Source organism: Gallus gallus, chromosome 4 (assembly GCF_016699485.2).
Source record: "Gallus gallus isolate bGalGal1 chromosome 4, bGalGal1.mat.broiler.GRCg7b, whole genome shotgun sequence".
NCBI classification, from domain to species: Eukaryota; Metazoa; Chordata; class Aves; order Galliformes; family Phasianidae; genus Gallus; species Gallus gallus.
The window spans coordinates 47726648-47744152 of record NC_052535.1 but is presented as its reverse complement, the minus strand read 5'-3'; the positions used below and the strand labels follow the sequence as shown (position 1 = coordinate 47744152).

Genomic DNA, 17505 nt, shown 5'->3' with positions numbered 1-17505 from the left:
TATCAAGAAACTTTTATTTATAATAAAAAACATGTTGTTATAATTCATCTATTTACTGTAACAATTTACAGGGTTGTTAATCTCTTTTTCTAAACACGGAAAGTTAATGACACATAGATTACGATAACAGCTAGAGTAACCTTCCTGTTTCAAGTAATATTCGTGCTGCAATAAAAGCAGTTGATTCCTCTTATGAGGCACATTCCAAATAATTAATATGGCTCCCTGTTGACACTTGCTGTTGTTGCTTCAAGCAATTTCCAAGCTAGTATCACAAGCAGCAGAGCAGTGGTACACTCTTCAGGCTTCTTTGTAATGAAATCCAGGAATACCATGAGCACAGTATGCTGGTGCACATAATATGTTGAGAACGTCTCTTCAGGAGTATAAAATATTAATGGAAAAGGGGGGGTTGGGGGGTGGAAAGCATGTTTGAGTGGACAGTATATATTTACTGCTTTACACTGAGGCTGACTTAGATAATTTGCATTATTAGCCATACAACAACTGGACGTTATTCAGGATTAAAATCTGACACACCATAAATCCTATATTTGCTTTTAAGTGCTTTAACATGGGAAATCTGCTTCAGGCAAACCCATAGCTAATAATGAGTTACGCTGCTTTCCCGTTCTCGTTTCCATGTTAAAAATCCATTTAATATCATTAATGAATACAAGTCACCATCTAATAGCCAATTGGTTCTGCAGTGGAAATAGGCAGCCTGCTCTAGTCCATGCTGCTCAAAGTGCAGATCAGTGCCCTTATAACTATGCAACAGGCTCCTCGTTTGCTGCATCCCAGACACTACCAAAATGCAAGATAACTGAGGTTGGAAGAGACTTGTGGAAATTGCTAGTCCAGTCTGGGGACAGCAAAAGTTAATTGCTCAGAACTGCATCCATTTGGGGTTTGAAGATCTCCAAAAAGAGAGAATCCACAGCCAATCTGGGCAACCTGTGCCAGCACTCAGACACTTGTACAGGGGGAAAAACAAACAAACAAACAAAACAAAACAAAACCCCCCAAACAAACAAACAAACAAAAGCAGCTTATTCTTATCATAGAATCACAAAGGTTGGAAAAGACTCCCAAGATCATCTAGTCCAAATGTCAATCATTATGTTCAAATTGAATTTCTTGGTTTTCAGTTTGTGCCCACTGCCTCTTGTCCTATCACTGGATGTGTCTGAGAAGAGTTTGGTTTTGTATTCTTCATTCTCCACCTCTGCACTCCAATCAGGAACCTAGGCACATCAGTAAGATGCCTCTGGACCACACCTGCTCCAAGCAGAACAGTCCCAACTCTCTCACAGAGAGATGCTACAATCCCTTTATCATCTTACTAGACTGGAGCCAGTAAGTCCTTGTCTCTCTTGTACTGGGGAACCCAGAACCAGAACCAGAATCCAGGTGTATCCCCACCAATGCTGAGAAGAGGGGCAGGATCACTTCCCTTGATCTGCTGGCCATTCTCTGCCTAATGCAGTCCAGGATTCTGGTGGCCTTTTCTGTCCCATGGACACATTGCTAGCACTTTTTTTTTTTTTCCCCTCATCAAGTTTTTTTGGGACCAAGTGTTGCCTAATACAAAGAACAAATGATTCTGCTGCTTTGAAGGGTTAGGTTAGAGTAAAGAAGACACATGCACAGTATAAAAGGCTGCTAAATATGTGTGAGTTTGTTTAGACATTCATTATGATTCAGTAATAACTACAGAAGTTTATGAATGTTTTATAACAGCTTTTACCTAATATGGAAGAAGCAGTAGCATCAAATGCTCACTTGTGACAAATGAAACAAGTTGCTGAAAGCTTTTATCTATTTGCTGCTGATACAAAACATGCCTCTTCCAAAAAATATCAAACTTTACTCCTGTTAGACTGTATTTCACAATACTAAAAATAATAATAATAATAATAATAATAAAAAAAAACCATCAAATTTTGAGTGTTAATACTCTATATAAGAGCAGTGCATACAACTCCTGTGCTTCATTTTCTGAGCACGAATGTCAGCTTAGTCTTGAGACTCATCAGTCTTTCCATAGGAGAAACAAAATTTATCCAGCTCTCCACTGCTATCTGTGGCCCTCATTATGCATTCATGATCAAGATCCCTTGCAAACCTTCTTGTTAATCAACAGAATCCCATTTTTTCTTTGACTTTACTATTACTGGCAATGGTGACATCTGAAGGGGTTGATGAAGGAGAGTCAAGGGGCAGTGGCTGAAGAAGGCCTCAGCAGAAGGAAAGCTGCACAAGTACACAGAGGGAACTCTTAATCAGAGGACAGAACTTGATTATCAAAGTAATGAGTCCTTCCAGATTTAACAGTATTAAACATTTTGCCACTGACTCATAGCATCATAGGACTACAGAATATCCCAAGTTGGAAAGGACCCATAAGGATCACAGAGTCCAACCTTTGGCTCCACGCAGGACCACCCAAAATTAAATAACACATTAAATAACGCGACTCCATTAAATAACATAATTTTACCTAGTGAAACTATGTAAGATCTTCAAGCTGATGTCACTGGCACAGCTCACGTCAGTTACAAAGACTGACAGAACAAGTTTTTCCAAATTATACCAATTCCTGTCCTTTTTATATGAGTTTAGCAGTTTTGGATACTTACCTCAAGCCTCAGCTCTAGGACTGAGCAACCACAGGCAATCTCCCCTCTCCAGATCCAGCTATCACAAGGAAACACTTGGAAAGGAGAGTGTGTAAGTCTTATAAAAAGAGGGTAGAAACACTCAACCTCTCCCTCTTCAAATCCCGTTACTTCAGCTGTCTTCTGTATGTACTGGGTCTGCACAGTAGATCTTGTAGCACTGTAATGTGGGACACGTGCCTTCTGTGCCCACATGACCATCTCTCAGTCTATTAAGCTTTGATGTACACCTGCACATCTATTACTTCAGAAGCCTATTTGATCTCACTCAAAAGCCTGAAGAGCTATCCACATGCTAGCCACTACTGAACTGTTGCTCGGGTATCTGTGCCTATGGGAGAGGAAACGGACAGTGTCAGCCCTTCCCAGATGTTATGGAACACTCCAAAAATAACTGCACCTCTTCAAATTAGTGGCCCACTTTTTAATAATCGAAAAAGAAAAAGAAGAAGAAGAAAAGTCTATTTCTAATAAAATACCAAAGGTCAAGATGCCTCTGTTGCTGATGGAAAGCTGGGCTTGCCTTGTATTACAACAGCTTGCATGGTCCTCTCCAAATCCCACTCTGACTATAACCATCTGGTGTTTCAGCAGCCAGCTCTCAGGTAAAAAAGTAAACAGCAATCAAATGTAATCATCAAAGTAACATGTGATGAAGTTGCCAATTTTATATCTAATCACTTCAGTCAGGCTCCGTTTCCTTTACTCTTGCCTGTGAGGAGCAGCCGCCATCATGGCCTGCTCAGGAGGGTGGACAGGGATGGCTGATGGCACGGCACCCCATAAGCAGCAGGAGAGGGGCAGAGAGGCCCTTGTGCCACGTAATCGGCTGAAAAAAAGGATTAGAGCTGGAATGCCACTGTAGTTCGCTCTCTCTCTGCTGCTTTTTTTGCGTAATGTGCTGCAAGGACTCAGGCCTGGCCAACACTGCATAAACATCAAAAATGCTGTTTTTGCCAGCGGCTCTTGTGCTCTCACTGGCATGTTCAGTCAGCCAGCACTGCCCAGCTCTGCTCCTTCCTACCACAGCACAAACCCTCAGGTGAGGCAGAGGGAGCACCAAGCTCAGCATGGGCACCCCAAAGGTCCTGCCTTCTGTGTGCAAGGTCTCTCTTTACTCTCAGTTGCCGCCATTTTGGGACTGAAGTACAGAGGTGGCCAGGCACGTCCATCTGGTGACATGGCCTCCCTCAGGAGGAGGAAACAGAGATGTGTGCAGACTGGAGTGCCTGGCTCACGGTTACTTTCAGGTCTGACATGAGAGATGCAGCATCTTAGAAAGCCTCTAAGTAACAAGAACAAAGATAGTGTTTTGTGAAGAATGCAGGAAATGTAATGGCATGGCACGAGGGATAATTTTGTTAAGGGATCTGGATGCTTACAGATACAAAATAAACATTCACACATCTTCAGAAATCTGCCCTTCGGTGATTTTAGTCATCTACAGATTCCATGATAATGAAACCACAGGAAAAAAAAGATGCACGCACTAACCAAAAAGTAGCAATACAGCAGTCTTAGCTGTTTACATATTAAAAACGTTTCCCCTGTTTCTTTTTTGGAAACATACCCACCATTTGTGCACACGACAGTGCAGACCTCCCTCCTGACCCTGTTCCAAACATCCAGCACCTGGTTTTCTCTGGGGGTGAAGGTTCCCTTCTCGACTGTAGGAGATCACTGCAACACATTCTTTTTCTGTCATGTCAGATTGCATCACTTGCTCTGTTTTCTACCCAGTTTCCAGCCTCCTTCGGTATGTTTTCACCTTCCACTGGCTCCCTTCTATTTTTGAGATCCTTCTAAGACTGCCTAGCTAGCATTTCACACAGAATACTTCATTTAATTTTGTGCCTGCAGCTCTCACGACCCGGAGTTCCCTTACACTGCCTCTGTCTCCTACATGCTTTCAGCACCTTCGAATACAGCCACCTCTGTGGACTGAATTCCTCATTCTGTTTATCCATTCGCTTGGATTACTAATGAGTAAGTTAATAACCGTGAAACCACACGTTAATTCCTGAGACTTTGATTTCAGTTCTTCACCTCATTTTTTTTAATAACAATGGATTGGAAACACACCAGTTGATTTTAATATGCAAGTTCTAAGAGAAAGTCTCAGAAAACATATCAAAAGTTTTACCAAAATCATTACATTTAGAATTTCATTTCTACACTGCAGCTCCCCCCTCCCAGCTGAACAATTCAATTTTTAAAAGCAATCTAGTTTGTCTGGTATGAACCGATCTGCAAAAGACAACAATACTTTTTGACTAAATTTCTGTCATCCTTCATTAACAGGACTAAAAAAAAAAAAAAATTAATTTATTATCTAGCTGAAGACTACATCCACTTTGTTGGATTGTAATTTCCAAGATCATCACTCTTATCCTCTTTAATTTCCAAAATTAGTACATTTTTCTTGCCCTTTTTTCCTCCACTCATGGGTCTTTTTGAACACCATAACATGCAGGCATATATAAAAACATATGGAAAGAGAAATTAAAAAGCTGCAGGCTTGCTAACAAACTCTACTGACATGCCATTAAACAAATTTCATTTAGAACTATTACTCTGCATATATTCAAACTTCTCCCAGCAGCCTTTTTACTGCCTTTTATCGATGATTATCTTTGCTAAACATCATTTCCTCACTGCCCACCCTTTTCCATTTTGCATTAAAAGCTTTCTTTTTAAATAAACCTTTTATAAAGCCATTCCCTACCTCAGACATGTCAGAGTTAGCACCGATTCTGTCCACTGCTTCGTTTACTCACAGACTTCATTGGAGTTTCTTTCTTTCATCCGTACATCACTCTTTCATCTTTCATTGCCCTTTTAACTCCTTAGGGTTACTGTAACTCATCCAGTCTCTCTTCTCTCCCCCTCAGGTTTAATTCCTTGTCCTTCCCTTGAAGCCTCACACACTTCTGAATACAAATAAACCCCCTTTTCTGAAGGATGCTGAGTACATTAGCTCTGCACTTTTGCCATTTTGTCACTTGTATTTCATACCTGAAATGATTGTGAGCTTAAAACAACTGCAGAAGGAAAAGTACCTGTGAGCAAAACTGCATAATGTCTGTGGGCAGGACAGGAATGCTAGGAGCAGCTCTAAAACAAGGAGGATGGAGTCTCTGGCACCATGACCATAGGATGGACACATGGTGGCTGCATGCAGACAGTCTGATCACAGCTACTTTATGTACTTAGAGGTTACCAAAACCAGAATTCCTGGACAACCTACAAACTGTGCCAAAGAGGGTGCTCCTGCCCAGTTAACATAATAAGCAAATGTTTCTTCTCCCATTCCATGCTTGACAGGAGTGAAGTTATAACACTGCAACTTCATTCATTCATTGCTTCTGAAACTGTTCCAAAACATACATAGTTGTAGCACTCTGAAATGTCTATATTGTGTAGATACATCTTAAGATACATGTGTGTCATGTATCTTAACTTCCACATGTAATACAAAGTCTGAGGGTAGGAGATGCAGGACTGCACTTCTTACTTTTGTCGCTCTTTTTTTTCTGTTTTTTTTTTTTTTTTTTTTTTTTAATTTAAAATGAGAAATCTACTTCGATGTGTGAATTACACTACTATGCCTTCCAATGATTCCCATGAGGAATCAATTTGCAGGAGAGAAGAAGGTGGGTTCTCACCTCCCTGTAGCAAGATGCAGCTGATTTTCCCAGTACCTACCAAGGCAACACAGGGCTGTCAAATGCAAACCCTGGAGCTGAGGAAGAACCATCTCTAAAGGAAGTGGGGAGAGAGGTGAATTGGGTGGATGTTTAGCTAAGACCCTGTCATGCCTGCATCTCATGTTTTAAAGTAAATGAAAATCCACAAAGAGTGCCTGGCAGCATATGTGTGAGCAGAAAGCATGATAAAATAGCTAATCTTTTCTGAGGATGTACTATTCTTGCTTTGAATCTGTCACAACAAACCGCAGCCTTAACCACGAGGGAAAGGAAATCAAAATGGCCTTTTTGGCCATTTGACAGTCATTACTTGGGTGGCTCTAGGCTAGCTGAGTTTTTAGGAGCATTTTGCAACTGAGATTGGAATTACATACAAAAATGTTGGCAAGAATAATGCCAGAGGAATGGGTTAAAGACTGATTATTACAGCAGCTGAAGCAATTGGAGACTTTTCACTACTGGCAGCTGCGTACTTTCAAGAGAGCTTTTAGGAGTCAGAAACTCAAGACAGTGGAAGTCAGGGGCGAGGAAGCTTCTTCAAGCCACAGTGAGATTCTTCCCTTTGCTGTGCAAATGTTGTAGTTTGAGTTCTGTGTTTATATGAACTTTACCCCTCTGTTAAAGACTTAAAACATTTATTTTAGGAGGGCTTTAGCTCTGCAGACTCCAGTACGTGCCCCAGAATTTATCCTGCCTGGTATACAAGGGGGGAAAGAAGAGAAAGAATCAGGAAATATTCCACACATGCTGTTATAATTAAATAATGTTAAATACCTTCTATCTTCCCCACAGACAGCAGCAGGTGAGGGAAGGCCCCCTCCAGGTCTAGCTTTCTCCAGAGCCTGAGGCAGGGAGCTGACCTGCATTTTCTAAGATCTGCTCCCCAAAAGCTTGCCAGCAGGATAAAAGAAAGTGCATCATATTACTCTTCTCTTGCCAGATATGTTCATTGTGTTATGAAATATGATTTACCTATCACCTGCACTGGAAACTGGGGAGGGGAGAGTGATTTTGGTGCAGATGAAATCAAGGGGTTTGAAGCAAATATAATACTGAAAGCCCTGGAGGAGATGACAAATATCCATAAGCAAGAACTGCCCAGAGTGGGTTTAGCAATGGCAAATACAGCTGCACCTCAGGAGGTTTTCTTGGCCACCTCTCAAAGATTTAATCTGATACGAGGAGGGCTGTGCCAACTCTTACTGTCCTTACTCTGTTCTTTTCCCAAAAGTCAACCAGGAAGTTTTCATCTGCCTTAATGGGCTGTGGATCAAGTCCAGTAAATTCCGCCTCAGATGGGGCTGAAAAGACTTGATACAGAAAAATTTGGAAGAGTTTTTTGGGAGAAACCTAGCCAAAGCCATCCAGTCCATCTCCTGCAGAGGCAAAATAGTTCCTTATGTTGTTTTGAAAGGTATCTCCTCAAGGCTGCCCACTGCTTCCTCCAAGGTACTGATCAACAGATCTTGCTGTCAAGATTTCATCTTTGTTTTCCCTTTCTTGGAGGAGAGATCGTAATGCCTTCCTGCCTGAGATGTTTCTGCCTTATTTTTTTTCCTCTTGCTTGTTCTTTTTCAACAGCTTCACTTTTTAGGGCCCTTCATTGCTGTGCTCTCAACAGTGCTCGTATTTACTCTCCCCACCCTTACGATCAGCATTATTAAACAAGGATGCAACTTCACATTTTAGCTAACCAATTAAACAGTGGTCTTCACAAGGCCATGGATTTCCATCCCCTCCCTTGCAGCAGATCTGGCAATTAATGCAAATACAGATCAAGCTAAAGCTGATCTGATGGAAAACGACCCACCAAAACCAGTAATTATTAGTTTTCTGCTGCCTCAATCAGCATATCCATCTCATCCTGCCAAAGGAGCAGTGCCAGAGCCAATACAAAGGGAAGGGTAAGAGCGAAAGAGCCAGGGTGGGGGTGGAATGGGGACAGCTATCAGTCTCAGTGTAACATAAAACCACACCTGTGAACAGTAGGAGCACTGTATCTAGATGCTCCCTCTGTTCTCACACAAGACTCCTTGCCCCGGAGACTCCCACCAGTTGCTTCCTTTCTTTGCCACCATTCAGACAGCTTTTAATCTACCTGCTAGTATAATCTAGAGTGCTATATCTCACAGCTCCAGGTCAAAAGCTTTATTGAAAGCCATACATGTGACAGCGTGCTTACTCCTCGCATATAAAGCCTACGACACAGCGATATCTTTCTGTTAGTTGGGCTGCTGTTGTAAACACAGGAAGGGGAGCAGTGGGGAAGAGAAGAAATCAGGCAGTAATTCTTGCCACACTGAGCTTAAAATTCAGCAGCAAAGCCTCCTGGTGGGGGGGTGGGGGGGGCTTGTCAGAGAAATCAGCAGAGATGCTGGACTATATAGCAGGAGACAACGTTTGAAGCAGACAGGTAGATGTGTGACTCACCAGCACAGAGAGGGTAATTGAAGTGTCTTGTAGTTTCAAATGTTGTGAGATGTGGTCCAAGAATTTGTCACTCTCACTTTCTTCCATTTGTGACAGTCTACAGCAGATGTCCACTACAATATGCTTTTTACTTTCCAGTCTATGTCTTTGCATGCCTAGCATGGTCTCCATCCCCATGTCATACCTCCCTAATACTACGTACATCTCCACTGTGATCTTCTCCCCCCCATCAGTCCCTGAGCAGGTGAGATCTCACCTTCACTCACCTCCTGTGTCAGACATATCTTTCCCCAGGAATCCATGATGGCAAGCCTCCAAGAAACAGTTTCAGTATGCAGGGCTGCTTCTCCAGCTCCTCACCTGCATCTGCTCATCTTGCCTAATGACCACCATCACCACCGAATCACATACCACACTAACTGAACTTTCTGTGACTCAAGAGTGACTGCAGCCCAAATGGGACTGCCAGACAGTAAAGAGCTACAGGAATCTTCTTCATCACAGGTATTTTTATCCACTGTTGTCATTAAGAAAGTGCAAGAAGATGAGTAATTTGTTTTCCAAGAGGGTCAGCACACCCTAACTTCATTAATCACTTCTTTTGATCTACTACAGAAGCTCTGAGACAAGCAGTACAGCCTGCCTAGCTCTGCTTCCAACTTATTACCAAGTCTGAGCTAAAGTAAGGTGCAGAGATGTTGCAAGAGGGGATATACTTAATCCTACAGCAAGTGATCAAGCAGGAAAAGAGATTAACATTAAAGAAATTAAATGAGAGTGGGTATTTCCTCCATTAACTTAAAAAAAAAAAGAAAAACAAAACAACAAACGAACAAAAAAACCCAACGGTAATCTCAGCCACCTCATTTTTTTTTCTTTGTTTTTAATCTTTTTTTCTTTTGAGATAATATAAGTTATGTCTCAGCATGAAGGACATGGCTGCCTGTAGAGAGATTTTGACAACTCCCCTCTGAGTGCTAAAATGCTGTCAGCTGAAAAACCGAGCTGTATGGGCAAATTGATCCAACTCTGACAGACTTCCTCTCTGTTTTCATGTTTTCTCTCTCAATCAAAAACCTTCTGAAGAAGTCAGGTTTGCAGATCCATTTGGAGAGGGGGGAGAGGTGGGGAGATCACCTACCTTTGCAGCACAGCTCTTTAACCTAGATGTCAGGACAGACCTGCCACATGGAGGGGAAGGTCTCAAAAATCTCTCTCAGCCTCCCAGTTGATGTGCTGTACACAGAAAGATGATTTCTCTAACTTGTATATAGCAACTGTACATGGCCTTTCTGACTACCAGTGAGGGCAGAATCTATATATTTTGCAGGCAGACAGTAACAGCATAGGGAGCAGAGCTTTTAGGCCAGGGTTTATCTCCAATGGCAGTAACAGGCAAGCAGCTAGAGCAGCTGCCCAAGAAAGCTTGAGATTTCTTCAATAATCATTAGGAATCATCTCCCCCTTTCTCAGCCCAAAGAAAACGAAATCTGAGCATTTTTAAGTCTTGTCCCTAGCTGTGAATATATCTGTAACCTTTCCGCATCAGTGACAATTTTGAATACAATTTTTGATGGTCAAATCCTGGGAGTACTCTTACCACTTTATAGCAAAGATTAAGCATGCTGCTGTCACAGTCAGTAAAAGAACATCTTTTCATATTGCCTCAATTGGGCACTCCAGAAATCCCTAGTCCAGCAAGGTGAAGCAGTGCCAAGCAACTTAAAAGTGTCTTACAAAGTCAACCTTGGGCATTGTTTCTGCTTTCTTTTCACCTTTGCAATAACACAGCTTTACAACTTGACAGCTGTCCTGCTCACTGGGTGCTTCTCCACAGTTTTTCTAGCAAAGTCTCACAGCACGGTGATTTTTATTTCTTTTTCCACTTTACCCACTTGTTGTCAACTCAGCTAGGGGAGCCCATGCTCAATGTGACCAACTTTCTAAGATTACTTTTGAAGATTCGTGCGGTAAAACTGCTAATTTATAAATTATAAGAAATCTGAAGTTGGTATTGTAACAATGACAGTTTCAGTGAAGCTCACAACTGACTTCATAAACATAATTATGTCCCCTTCTATTGCCTCACAATACGGAATGCTTCACCATCTGTCCCTCTCATTCTGCCACCCTGCACTTGCTTCCTTACAGACGGGCAGGGACTGAGAAGTTTGCAGTGGGTCAGAAACTGCACAAACCCACCAACTCCAATTTAACTCCTCACAGAACATAGGTCCATATATCATACATCATTCTACAGAGAAGATGTTTGCTTCATACAAGGTCAAATACCATTAAAAAAAAAAATATTATCAGATCTTTTATATTTGGAATCTAAGCTCCTTCAACCATGTGTCTAAATTATTCTTATCTTAGTTCCCACGATGTCACTTAGGCCTTAGGATGACGGTTTTGATTACAAGTCTGCACACTTCCTAGAAAAACACAATCCTGATTGGTACTTGTTGAATAATGCATTCTAATTTCAGCCTGAGCCTCCTTCGCATTGAATGAGTCATGGTAGACGTCTATTCTCTGCAGCAGGCAGCAGCAGGCTCTGCCAGGGCACTGCTCTGTGGTATCAGCACTGGGACAAAGTACTTCAGGTTCCCAAATTTCCTGATACATCAGTCTGTATACACACGCAAGGGAAAGAGCCATGCTACACTACAGTTTGTTGTATCTGTCTGGCTCAAAGAAGGATTACAGGAGGCATACAGCATTACTGGAAATCAAGTAATAGACACTGAAAAGTACATCAAAAAATGGCATTTCAACTCAACCAGAAACTCTTTCATCTCCTTCTGCCTTAGGTTCCTCATCTTTTCAGTGAAAGATGATGCTACAAAATTAATAGAAAGCTTCAGTTCTGAATATTTACCTTTGCAACAGACGATATTCAATTTGTACTCAGTCATATATTCCACCACCTCCAAAACAGAATGACCAAACAGCTCAATGAAAGAAAAAAGGATTTTCTTTTTCATTTAGAGGCTCAACTCTTCAGTTGCTTTAATGAATGTACACTTCTGTACACCCACATGCTAGACATCCCAGTCCTGACCACTATCTCAAGCGTACAGGATAACCTTTAACCTCACATATGAGTCTCTGAAATAGTCTTTTGATCAAAGAACTGACAAATGCAAGCTTCAGTACTCTGGCTGAACTGGCAGCTGTCAGTAATGTGATGCTCTTCATTCACCCTCTCATGATCTGAGCAAAGAAGAAACACCAGTATTTCTGAATAGTTGTGCAAACGATGTGGGATTCAAAACTTGCAATAAATTAGTTTCACGCTGAGCAATGATTATGACTTCCTCATTGCTGAATATGGATACATGCTTGTCTTCGCGGATCAGGGAAAAGACAAAGCAACTCTATTTAGTTATTGTTGCTTTGCATCTCATAGCATTTGGAGTTATTTCAAATAACATTTGGATGATTTGATACTACTCAAAGGAAGGAATGATTTCTGGGTTTGCTCCTTGGGACTGCATTCCCACTCTCAGTAATACTGGCCATTACAGCTCTCATTGCCATAATAGTTTTAATTGACATAGCAGTGGCTACTGAAGCAACAGCCCCTACAGGTGGAGGGAAGTGTCACTTAGGAAGGTGGCTTTGCTACTCCCTGTGTTGGTCTATCATTTCAAAGTGAGTTTAAGCTCATTCTCACAGGCGACCTTTTTGTGTGGGAGCTCAATCTTTTACTGTCCTTCCCAGCAGGGACAACTTAATTAGATACAGGGTTTCCTTCTCAAGTTACTGGATTTGAGGATTCATGCTGCTGTTACTTCCAGGCAACTCAAACAGAGGCAAAAATGGACAACAATTGGGGGGAGGGGGTGGAAGTGTGTGTGTGTGGGGGGGGGGGAGGAATCCTTAAAAAACAAACAAAAAACAAAGATAAAATCTGACACATCTCTGAACAGCACAAGGCTTGCCTTCACAGTAAGATGGAGACCCTGGCATTCAATCCCATCGTGCTACATTGAGGGAGCAAGTCCTCTGAAAGTATTTTCCTTTTCAAGAAGCCAGTCAAAAATCTCCAGTTAGTTTCACATAGATGAGAAGCCAGATTTCAAACTGCCCTTTACTTGAGACAAAGGTGGCTTTTTCAAGGTTTAAACTACTGGGATATTTTATTAAGCGGTGAGACCAGGGGAAGGGATCAATTACAGGAAAAAGTGGAATGGAACAAAATATCTCTATTACTGATTGAGGGTAGATTCTGCACTTTTTGCTTATGAGCTGGATGAGCAGGGAAGCAGATTTTCCCCAGGTACCTCAATCACACTGATTGCAAAGGTTACAAATGACCGGAACAAGCTTAGAGAGCTCCCAGAACAAACAGGGAAGAAAAAAACCAAAACAACAACAACAACAACAACTGTGAAAAAGCCTTGCTTTGCAAGGAGCTTGAAATGATACTGCTCCAAAGCTGGTGCTGGAAGACACTTCACAATCAACCTCAAGGACGTGAAAGTCAGGAGAGACACCCCCAAATTCTGAATTACATCCTAGTGCTTTTAATCCAAAAGCAAATAAAACCCACCAAAATAATTACTATTATGGATCTAGACATTCCTTTATTGTGTCCCAGAGCTTCACAAATTATATTTTAAAGCTTTTCTTCCCATTTAGAAAGGCAAGAATACCTTTGTACTTTTAAACAAAACTGAATATGCCATGATCATACAGACGAGCTCAACAATGCTGTCAGTGGAATTGACAGCCCTGAAATTTAACTTCAGAACCAAAACGCAGAGCTCATTCTCACAGAAATACATGCACTTCTGAGGCGCACTGAGGAAATGAAAGGAGCAGAATACAGTGCCAGACGCCCAGCCCCTTGGTGCTCTGATAGCAAAGTCAAGCTGCTGAGCTCTGCACAGAAACTCACGTGCCTTGTCCAGTCAGATCCAGTGGGAAAAACCATTACAGGGAGATGATGAGTTGGGAACTGGAATATCTCTAAACAGCCGTAATGTCTGGACAGCTCCAGTCTGCTCAGATCCATGATAACATGAATTAGGGGATATGTTTTAGCTATTCAGGGTGTACACCAGGCACATGCATAGAAACACTGAGACAGCTTGAATTGTTAACGGGAGAATGGGAGGTGCTGGAGCAGGTCCAAAGAAGGGCACCAAGGCTTGCAAAGGGCTGGGAGAATATTCCCTATGAGGAGCAACTGAAGGAACTGGGGCTGTTTAGTCTGGCGAAGAGGCAGTTGAGGGGAGACCTTATTGCTCTCTTCCAATATCTGAAAGGTGACTGCAGTCAGAGTGGGGTTGGTCTCTACTCACTGATGACAGGTGACAAGACAAGGGGAAATGGCCTCAATTCGCACCAGGGGAGGTTTAGGTTGGATATCAGGAAACACTTCTTTACAGAAAGGGTGGTTAAGCACTGGAATAGGCTGCTCAGGGAGGTGGTTGAGTCACCATCCCTGGATGTATTTAAAAACCATTTGGATGTGGTGCTCAGGGACATGATTTAGTGGAGGGCTGTTGAGTGAGGGTAGTTTGGTTAGGTTGTGAACCTGAACAATTCTATGATTCTATGATTCTAAATCATCTTTGAAATAACAAGTCAGGTTTTAATTAAACTGGCAACTAGACAGTGCAAGCAAGGAGCTGCATGCCCTGAGGTTGCAGAGACAGTAGGCCACTGTCAAGACAAATGGCCACATCTTCAGGTGGGGCAAACAGCTGCATTGTGATAAGCAGGTCTGCATCTTCCCAAAGAAGCTGCAGATTCAGCCACTCTAGCTGAAGGATCTGTGGACAAGACCAGCAATACAAACAGCAGCCAACTGCATTCAGCTGGGAAGAAGCCACTGTTCAGGAAAACAAAAATGGACACTTTTACAGTGATTTCTAATATAACACAGGAGCTTGTGATATAGAGACTGGCTGTCAACAAGAACCTTCATCTACGTTGACTTCCTCTCTCAGTAGTCAGTAGGTTTCTTTACAAGGGGCAGGTGGGAAAAAGAAAGAGACGGAGTGAGGAACAGATATCTGGCATTACACTGACCGTGAGAAGCTGATGGATCTTCAATCCCATTTATAAATGTCGGCATCATTCAACAAACTGATGCATCTTGCATTTTCAATGGACATTAGACAAATGAAAACAGCCATTCTATCATAATCACCATAAGTTAATGATTGCCTACTAAAATTTCACCAGTCTCATCTACAATGATCTGTTGAGTAGAAGGTCTCCCACATGAAGAAACAAGGGCCATCTGAGGTCAGCAGTGCTACCCCTCATATTTAAGCTAAGAAAATTGTTGTAGGCAAATTAAGATACTGGAAACTTCAAAACTCATCTGTCTGTATAACCAGAGGACAGGCTGCTGTCAGGTAGAGATTGTGTAGACACACTTTGATGTCAGCAAGCACTTTTTGATCTGGTTTGCGTCTCCCAATTTCAGACCAAAGGTCCAGAATTCAATTTTAACTACCATCAATACAGCTCTAACATGGACAGAAAAGATTACAAAATAAGTGCAGTATGGGTGCAATGAAATGAGAAAATATCATGACCATCTGAGGATGCAAAATATGACTCAGCTAGAATTACAATGAACCTCAAAGTATTCAGGAGATGCTGTTGTTGAAGGAGAGCCCCACAACATCGAAAGGAAGACTACGCCTGTACTACTAGGAAAAAGAGTGTACACCTTTCATGTCACTGAAACTCTCATTCAGAAACCCTGGAAAGGCACCAAGGCTAATTTTTAACCAAAGTCATCTGTGCTTAGCTCTGCAACAACTGATGGCCTCATAAAAAAGACCATATTCACAGCTAGCTCTGCTGGCCAATTCTCACTCACGTCTCTACTTCTGGCATTCCACATTTTCAACCACATTATGCACATCTCAGCTCCCCTTGCTGGTTTGTTGTTCGCACGAGGCACCCAACCATCACAAACTCTGGCACATGCTGCAGCCCCTGCTAAATGCCAATCCCTTTATATGAGCCTGAAGCTGAATCTCAGCCTTTGCGTCTAGCAATAGAGATGCAATATGCAGATTTGTCTTAGTATTTAATTAAACACAGCACAATCCTGGTTAACTTGAAATTCCAAATGCAGGGTGAAACACGAAGGTTTGCTCCCTGTGCAGAGTTAAGGCGCTGATTTTCATATAGACAAACGTCAACACTAGGCATAGCTACAATATCTTCCTAACATGAGATTTATGGAGATAAAAGGTTCCATCCCAGAATTTCAAATAAATAAATCATCCAGTAATTCACTTGGTGTGCTTGTTCCTTTAGCTCCAAAGCAAAATACAGGGTACATGATTGATCTTACCCAGTGATCAACAAAATTCAAGCAAACAAAAGTCCCTGGTCAATCTAGCAAGGATTGCTGGGATTTTCCAGTATTTGCCACCAGCCCAGGAAAGTTACGAGCTACAGAAGAAGGCAGAGCAAGAAAGTGTCACAGAGTAGCCATAGGTTCAGATAAAACGGTCAGGAAATATTCCTTGGTAGATCCTCTCTAGGCATCTGCAATACATAGGTTCTCTGCTTGGACTAAACGTGAAATGAATCCAGGGTATAAGGCTCAAATCAACAACAAGCACTTTACATCACTCCAGCAGGGCTGAAAGGCCAAGAGTCCAAACCAGTGCTGGGCAGAAAAGCTTGCCCTCTGAAAAAAAATCTGACATGCAACATCCTTATTTTGTTATTACCTTGAATATAAAGCTAAAATTTCTGGAGGAATGTGATTTTCAGAGAATGCTGACTCAAAGATAACCAAACCTTTTTTGTTTCTCAGGACTGATTTTTTTCTCCCATGGGTAATATTAAAACATTCCATGCTAAACATAACATTAAAATTTAAAAGTAACAATATTTTAACATTACCGATGGCAACAGTAGCATCCAAATTACTTGTTTTCATACTTTCTGCCAATAAAGTGCAAGTTCCTGCAAAATCTTTTGATTTTATACCAGTGGGACATTTTCCAACATTAAAAAAAAAAAAAAAAAAAAAAAAAAAATCATTCTGATGACAATGCATTAGTGTGTGATGTGGTCTAAATCTACATCTAAGGCCCAGGGCAGCATAAAAAATCTTTAACCTTACTAGAGGAAGAAGCTGCAAGCAGTGGTGTCCCAGCTGTCTCCATTTGCCAATCGAAAGACTCCTTTCCTGCCTGAAAGATTCTGCCTCTGAATTTCTACCAGGCTGATGATCTCTCCTCCTCAAAGCAGCATCTGTACCTGGGAATGTCAGAGGTCAGCTTGGGAACCTGTGCTGTCCTGCATAATGCAAGACAGCACTATGGTGTCAGAACTTGGACTGAATCTTCACTTCACTGGTGATTCAGGAAATCTGCCCATCCTTTCACAACTGCAGTACCAAGCCTTGCTTCACCACTGTGGTTTGGTCTAGGCCTTTTCCCAGAGCATTTAATCTTGGTTAACCATCTGATATTATCCAACAGAGCCTACGACTGCTTCTACTTTGCCCCAGGTCTTCTTCGCTCTAGTCTCGCCTAGAGGACTCTACAGGCTGGAATGTAAGTAAAGTGATATAAACGTATCAATTCTTTACATTGCATTTGGAGTGATGTGGGGAATCAAACAATTTGTTCTGCATAGCGTCTTGATGTCTGACTAAAGTCAGGGAATCCTACCAAATGCTTGTATATAGC

At 41.8% G+C, this 17505-nt stretch overlaps 1 protein-coding gene across 29 annotated transcripts in view; it reads right to left on the bottom strand.

Moving 5' to 3' along the window:
* Window positions 1-17505, bottom strand: part of ADGRL3 (adhesion G protein-coupled receptor L3) — a 493084-nt gene that overhangs the window by 146373 nt on the left and 329206 nt on the right. The gene's annotated exons all lie outside the window — the stretch shown is intronic.